Source organism: Camelus dromedarius, chromosome 15 (assembly GCF_036321535.1).
Source record: "Camelus dromedarius isolate mCamDro1 chromosome 15, mCamDro1.pat, whole genome shotgun sequence".
Classification (NCBI taxonomy): domain Eukaryota; kingdom Metazoa; phylum Chordata; class Mammalia; order Artiodactyla; family Camelidae; genus Camelus; species Camelus dromedarius.
Genome location: NC_087450.1, coordinates 52,173,873 through 52,182,304, shown reverse-complemented (window position 1 = coordinate 52,182,304; position 8,432 = coordinate 52,173,873). Strand labels below are relative to the sequence as shown.

Here is an 8,432-nt window from a genome sequence, read left to right as displayed (position 1 = left end):
CTTATCAATTTTCTCCCTAAAATCGTATCTACCAGTTAGGGTTTTGGGGTTGCAAGTGACAGAAAATCTAATACAAACTAGCTTAGGCAAAAGGGACAGTTTGTGGCTAATGTAGATGAAAACTCCAGTGGTGGCTCTGGCTCAGGCCATGGTCTCAAAGGTGCAAGGCTCTGACACCTGCTATGTCACCCAGTTCTCAGGGAGGTTCTCCTATGATCAGACGTTGGCTGCATCCAGCCAGGCCTTGAATCCTCCTATCTCCAGCTTCAAAGTAAATGAGGATCTATTCTCCAGAAACTCCAGGAAAGTTATCAGGAGCTCATATGGTCTGATCGTGCGTTTTAACCATCTCTAAACCAATCACTTTATCAGGAGAATGCAGTATGCTGATTGGTTCTGGCCAATAACGACTTACCCTAGGGTTTGGAGTGGCTTCAACTCCAACCACACTACATAAGTTGGGAGTAGGCAAAACTCATGTGCACTTTACCCAAAGAAGGGTAAAGGAGTTTAGATGGCAAACAGTATATCTAACTAGGCAGATCAATTAATTAAAAATATGTTACAAGTGATAATCAGAACAAAATAGTGATAATTGTTTTCCAAATTATTTTTGAGTTAAAGCATGACCGGTGTACTCTAATGCTGTTCTTCATCTTTGATTTTTGAAAATTGTGCATGTTCTCTGTATGTCAGTTTATTAGACATTTGCTGAGGCCTCGTGTAGCTGGAGCTGTGTTGGCTGTTAGGGGGCATAACAACATTGTCTCTACCCTTGACAGCTTGCCATCCCCTGAAATAAATGAAAAAGACAGAATCAGAAAACTTCAGGGTTTCTGCTTTTACCTTTTTAAAGTGTTTCCAGACAATTTGAATGTTATATTATTAGCAACTTGGGAAAAGAGACTCCATAAGCCAGTAAAGAAATTATTTTGATAGTAGACTGCATTAGCAGTCTCTGATATGTGAGCTCTTCAACATATCAAGACAGTATCTGTCTTTAATCCAGCTGCCAAAGTGATCCTCCTAAAATGTGGATATAAACAGGGAAGAAAGTCAGAATTTTAAGATTTTCTTTTCCAAGATTTTAAATTCCTGTTTGGTCAAATCCAAATTCCTAAACGTGGTTCTCAACTGTGGCCTCATTCTCCACCACTTCCTGTTCAAACACTTGAAATTTCAGATCCAGTGAACTCCTCAGGCCTCATACATGCTTACCATACCATGCTGTTTCCTCTGTTCTATTTTCTATGTATCTCAACTTGCAGATCAAATGTCATCTCTTCTTTGCAGTCTTCCTGTAATTTTCCTGCACAGATTTAGAAGTTCCCTTCTATGACCTTCCACAGCAGTCTATAAAACTTATGTCTCTGTTGAGCATTCATACTTTGCATTATCGTGGATTTTTCTTTGCCCATCTCCCACACCTTGGGACTATGAGCATCTTGGGAAGAAGCAGTGTCTTATTTATTTTTGATTCTCCAAGACTAGCTTAGTATCCGGCACACAAGCATTATTTGAGGGTTAAAGAAATGTGAACTGAGGATAGCCTGAAGATTGTGGCATCAAGAGTCATTTCCAACTATTATTTTCCAGCAGAAATCTATTTTCTTAATCATTCATCTGGGAAATGTGTTTAAATGAATTTTTACCTACATAAGTTTATTTTCAAAGTCGTTCAACCATTTAAAAAATAAGCTTGCTGGATTGTATATCAGAATCACTTTAAGAAGCAGAATTACCAGGATAGAGAAGGAACAAAACAAACCTAGAAGAGCTTAAGAAGATCTGGGCTTCTGTTTTGCCTCCACAGCTAACACACTGTGACCTTTCTGTTAATCACTGAGCACCTCAGTCTTCTCATCTGTATAATGGAACCTGAGAGGCTTATCTGAGATAGAGCGTCTCAGCTCTGTATCCATAGGTAGTCTCAAGGAAACTGTAGGGTGGTAAGGAATTGTAAGATTGTCTTTTCCAACATTTTTCCCAGATACAGAAATCCACTGATCAGCCTTCTCAGAAGGTGGCATCTGGTATCTGGCATGTGACTGAGCCCTCCAGGGGCAGGGCATTCATTTCTTGTAAGGCCCAACACTCCATTGCTGGTCAGTCTTCCCCTTAGAAGGTTCTCCACATGGAGCTGAAATCCGCTTCCTCTCTGTGACTTTCCGCACTGATCTTGATCAGCCCTCTGGAGTCGAGAGACCAAGTCATTTCCACTTGTGCCCATGACAGCCCTTCAATCGCTGGGAGACAGCTATCACAGCAACCCCCTCCCCCTGGCCCGCTCCCCGGGCCTCGCCTTCCAATTAAACAGCCTAAGCTTCTTCAAGCATCCCTCAGAGGTCTCGGGTGCTGATCGCCTCACTATTGTGACCACTGTCCTTAGAACATGCTTTACTGCACCTCTGGACGAGATCAAAATGCACATAAGTGTCTGATCCAAACAGATCCAGGAAACCATGACTCCTCTTGAGCTAGGCGTTGCATTTCTTCCCTCACTGCTTAATGGCTGGATAATTTTAGGTTTCTTCAGCCTCAGAATCCTGTTGGCTCAGGCTGTGCTTGTGGTCAGTCGATATTTGAAATACTCCATAATTTAAAATAAAAATACCTTAAAACATCCTCTGTCAATACGTACTTGTACTTGTCCTTAGGCAATTCATTTTTTAACCCCAACTGGAAGAGTCTACATTTATCTGTCTTGTTCTCGATCCTTAAATACCGCAGCCCTGCCGTGAAACAGTTTACAGAGTAGCGACCACAAGCAATGATCACAGGCTGAGATATTGAACTCTGATGCTCCTATTTCCCCTGGACTCATCCACCTGGCTGGTTTACAACGGGCTCAAAAACCTACTCAGACTCTCTTCTTTGCCTGCTTCCTTTTTCCTCATAGCAATGTACTTACCACTCTTCAAAACCCTTCTTTTTCTGGATACCTGTGTCTACAAGTAAGAAATAACTCTCACAACCAGCCTCATCCTGCAAAGCTACTACTGCCCTAGGAAGCCCCTAGTCCCTCTTCATAGGAGGTACATACACTATAGATTCTGGAACGTAGTAGCTGCTCAGTATATACTAATGAAAGGCTGGATTTAATGGGATGACTCTATCAGAAAAAAAAAAAAGGAGGGAATCACAACAGATAAATGAGGCTAAAACCCATACAGCATCTAAAACATGTGAGGGTAATATGATTTCTAGTTCAGGGGAACTTGAGGAAGGAGGCTTAAGAGAAAAGATGAGCTGCTTAGAGTTAAGTAAGGATAACCCATGACTAAGCTGATTTCACACATGAAGCTGCTAATGTAAATGGTACAATAAGGGGTCATATTAAGAATTTTAGAAAGAAAAGAACCTTCTTTGATGTGGTCAGACTCCTTGATTTGAAATATCAAGCCCAGTGGGGTGAGTATAATGTTTGAGAAGGTGACATTTTTGGTTGGAAAATCTTGGGTGAAGTTCAGCTTCTCCTGACTCCACACCCCAGACCTTCCAGAGCTACTTAGGGTTGAATAGGTACACTCAGCTCTGCGATCAGACAGATCTATCTGTCTTAAAGTCTCCCCAACACCACATGGTCGTTGTCATGGACATAATGTTTGTGTCCCCCAAAGTTCTCATACTGAATTCCTTGCCACCTATGTAATGGTGTTAGGAGGGGGGGCTTTTGGTGGGTAATGAGTGTGGAACTCTCAGGAATGGGATCTGTGCCTTTATTAGAGACCCCAAAGAACTCTCTTTGCTCTCTACCATGTGAAGATTTAAGGAGAAGATGGCCATTAACAAACCAAGAAGAAGGCTCTCACCAGAACCCAACCATGCTGGCACAGTGATCTTGGACTTCTACCCTTCACAGTTGTAAGAAATAATTTCTATAGTTTATAAGCCACCCAATCTATGGTATCATTTGCTGTCACAGCCAGAGCAGACTAAAGTATTTGTGTTGCATATAAAGCTTATCAGCAGGCACTTTGGATTTGAGTGGCTCACCCTACTCATTAGTGGTGTAACTCTTGGAGAATGCTGAGGACTGCCATACTCCCACTTGTATTAACTATCAGTGGGATAAGCCAGTCAAACCTAGAATTAGAAAAGAATGACATTTCTAGTTCTTTATCGCCTTTCTTTCCCCACAAGGATTTGCTCGGTGCTCACAAAAGCTCAGAGACTGTATTTGGCCCTGGGACAATCAGGAGGAATTAAATAGAATCTCAGAATAATTTTAATGCATAGTAAATACGGTTGCAGAATTATATGGCAAGTAGCAGACTGAGAGCATCCATCTGGTCAAAGATGGTGGGAGAGGCACAGCTGGAGGCAGGAGTCATGCGAGGAGAGTTTCAAATTGTGAGCACGAACATGATTAACGGATATAGGTAGCCATATAGCAGTGCTCCAAATGCTGTACCCACATTACTTGTAGAACATATTGTCACTAAGTATGCTATTTCTCAAAAGCATCTCACTCCTGGGCATTGAAACAAATATGTGGTTCTTGAATATAATGTATCCCAAAGAATTATTTCATATCTTGTCAGCAACAAAAAAGGAATAATTCTCTGCTTTAAAGAATGAGTTGAAGATGATATAGTGACAGAAAGATTTTTAAAACTCCACCCAAATGGATAAAAACTCCACCAAAAAAGTGTATTTAGATAGCAAAAGCATTAAGGGGCAAAGTTGTCAAATATTAAGTGATGCCCAGAGAAGAACATATTTGCCATATTTCTTGAAATTTGAAAATATAGCTTCATATGCTTTATGGAGCTTAAACTATTTTAAATAAAATTTATTTAAATGAAATTATCTCCTTTTCATACTCTTTTCCATTATAGGTTACTGCAAGATATTGAATATATTTCTCTGTGCTATATAGCGGAAACTTGTTTATATGTAATGTTAGTATCTGCAAATCTCAAAATCCCAATTCAACCCTTCGCACCCCCTTTCCCTCCTGGTAACCATAAGTTTGCTTTGTATGCCTGTGAGTCTGTTTTGTAAATAAGTTCATTTGTGTCATTTTTTTTTTTAGATCCCACATATAAGTGCTATCATATGGTATTTTTCGTTCTCTTTCTGGCTTATTTCACTTAGATCTCCAGGTCCATCCATGTTGCTGCAAATAGCATTATTTTATTCTTTTTTATTTATGATTGACTGAAAAATTATGCTGTACACCAGAAATTGACACAAGATTTTAAACTGACTGTACTGTTATTGAGAAAAAAAGGCCAAAAAAAAGTTGATTATGACAAGTTTTTCCCCCAGTTTATTCATTGCTTTTGTGGAGGACAGGCTTTTGTCATTACCTACTCTGCCATTTTTCTTGCTACATTATATTTCTTAAAACTTTTTTTAAATTAATTTTTTGTGAAATAACTGTACCTTCACAAACAGTTATAATAAATTATTAACAAAAATGAAATATCTCTAGGCTAGAAATTATATAGTTGTGGTCTGCTTTTATTTTCTTAAGACTACATCCTTTGTTTTTGCTGTCTCTCTGTCTCTGTCCCATTTTCCCCCCACCCCCTGCCCCTAAACTGACCAAATAACTTCCTCAAGGGCAGGATTTAAATTTTACAACATTTTAAAAGCAACATCGATTTAGCTTAAGTCTGTCTGGTATAGCTTAAAAATATTGATTTGCTAAGACTTTAATGATAACGCTGCTGAAATATTTTTTGCAATGCAAGGAGATCACATTCTACATAGATTGGGCATGAGGCTAAATTTCATTGCTTTTGACAATTTTTATGCCCCAAAGACTCAAAGTCATTTGTCAAATAGCCTCATATATCTTACTACAAAAATTCATCAGAAAAGTCTAGTTATTTGGGAATAGTTTAAAAACATGTAAAATCTTAAATATACTGTTAATAGCATTTTCTTTAGATCTTTCACTGAATATGTCTACTTTATGGCTTCATATAATTAAAAAAACCTTCAATAACAAATCTGAATATTCTCAGAAAAAGTCTAAGTGCTTTTTGAGGGGAAACGAACAAAAATGAGACTTCAAATTGAAAAGAAATAGATTTAGTGAAAGTATTTATCCATATTAAATGAGTCATTGTTTCCATTTGGAGAAATAAATTGAGAAATACTTAAAATATTTTCTGGGAATTTCATGAATTCTTGGTGTCTTAACAACATTCAGTTACTTACAGAGTTGTGTGTCCGACTCACTTTGGAAAGGCCTTGTAGGCTGTTTGCAGAGGTGGTCACAGTGTAAGCACGACTACCAGAGCTCGGCCCTGGATGTCCCAGTGGGGGCCCTGGCTTTGTCCTCACCACTTGTATAAACTAACCCACATGAGGTGGATTAGGAGTAAAATGGCCTTGAGAAGAAGTGTCTAGAAACCCAGGTTTTATTCCCAGTTCTGCACCAAACATCCTTCAGATGCTCCATCCTGGAGGACTCTGGAGGTGTCCTTCTAGTCTTTAATCCTTAGTCTTCTTAAAAATTCCCATTCCCATGCAAATCAAAACTACACTGAAGTATCACTTCATTTTCTTGACTTTATGTTTAATATTCAAAAGTGGAAATTTGAGCACAGATGAACACACTGAGAGAACACTATGAGAAGATCGATGTTATGCACCCACAAGCCGAGGATCTACCAGGAGGTAGGAGAGAAGCCTGGAACAGATCCTTTTCTAACATCTTTAGATGGGAGGGAGCATGGCCCTTTGACAACTTTATCTTGGACAGCCAGCCCCTAGAACTGTGAGAGAATCCTATTTTGTCCTTTAAGCTATTCAGTTTATGGTACTTTAATTTTTAAAACAACTCCAGCAAGCTAATGATTTTCTTTTTTAAATTGAAGTACCATCAGTTACAGCGTGTCAATTTCTAGTGTACGGCACAGTGTCCCAGTCATGCCTATACATACATACATTCATTTTTATTTTTTTTCATTAAAAGTTATTACAAGATATTAAACATAGTTCCCTGTGCTATACAGCAGAAACTTTTTAAGATCTGTTTTTATACATAGTGGCTAACATTTGTAAATCTCATACTCCCAAAAAATATGGACCGCTTCACACATTTGCATGTCATCCTTGTGCAGAGGCCATGCTGATCTTCTCTGTATCGTTCCAATTTTAGTATACATGCTGCCGAAGCAAGCACATAAAATATATATATTTTTACATTTTTTATTGAGTTATAGTCATTTTACAATGTTGTGTCAAATTTCAGTGTAGAGCACAATTTTTCAGTTATACATGAACATATATATATTCATTGTCAATTTTTTTTTCACTGTGAGCTACCACAAGATCTTGTATATATTTCCCTGTGCTATATAGTATAATCTTGTTTATCTATTCTACATATGTCTGTCAGTATCTACAAATTTTGAAATCCTAGTCTGTCCCTTCCCACCTCCCACCCCCTTGGCAACCACAAGTTCGTATTCTATGTCTATGAGTCTGTTTCTATTTTGTGTTTATGTACATTTTTGTCCATCAACAGATGACTGGATAAAGAAGATATGGTATATTTATGCAATGGAATACTATTCAGCAATAAAAAATGACAATATAACGCCATTTGCAGCAACATGGATGTCCCTGGATAATGCCATTCTAAGTGAAGTAAGTCAGAAAGAGAAAGAAAAATACTATGAGATCGCTCATATGTGGAATCTAAAAAAAAACATGAACATAAAAAAATATTTTTAATGTGGATTTGTCCCTACCCTAGTCACCTTGGCTATTCTCACTCCTAGTGTGGCAGGTGCACTGCCCTTTCTCATTTCCCAAGAGCCAGTGAAGGCAGGTTGCCTGTTCTTGCTTATCTGAAGGAGGAGGGAGCAAATGTATGTGACCTGGGAAGCTGGGGTCACTCTACTCAGCCACCTCCAAGGCCACTGCTGAAATCAGTGACAAAGGACAGCACTCTGATTATTTAGACATACATTGTACTATCATTTGTCAAGCTTCTCTGAGAAACAATCCCACTTATTTGTCAAAAAAAAATCTGTGTATGTAGAATTATTATGCATCTCTATGTCTGCGTGCATGTGTGTACATGCCTGTTTATGGGTCTAGGAAGGCCTGGGTAGACCTCTCTCTCTGGTTTTGGCTCTAAGATGGGAGCATTTCTAGTGTGAGGGAAAGTTCTGAGAGGCCAGGGCTGCAGGCCACCCCTGACCTTTTCTTCGCATTTCTTGCCATCTTGTTCTCTATCCTCAACATTCTGACCCTCAGTCTCCCCTCTTTTCATTTTCCTATTGCCCTAAATGCTTCTGGAGCCTCTAGACTTGGGAGGAAGACACTGAATAATCATTTTTATAAGATACCCTAGGTGGGTGGGTTGTGTGCAGCAAAGGGTTTCTAAGAGTTCTTGAAGTAGTTCTGTGTTTTGTTTTTTTTTTTTAATTTCTCTTTCTGTGTTTGCCTGCTTGAATCACAAT

The 8,432-nt window shown here is 38.9% G+C and overlaps 1 non-coding gene across 1 annotated transcript; it reads right to left on the bottom strand.

Moving 5' to 3' along the window:
• Positions 1-7,037: 7,037 nt before the first annotated feature.
• LOC116157560 (U6 spliceosomal RNA) lies at positions 7,038-7,144 on the bottom strand. The gene has a single exon (XR_004141690.1). It is a non-coding gene; the product is annotated as a U6 spliceosomal RNA (small nuclear RNA).
• Positions 7,145-8,432: the final 1,288 nt, after the last annotated feature.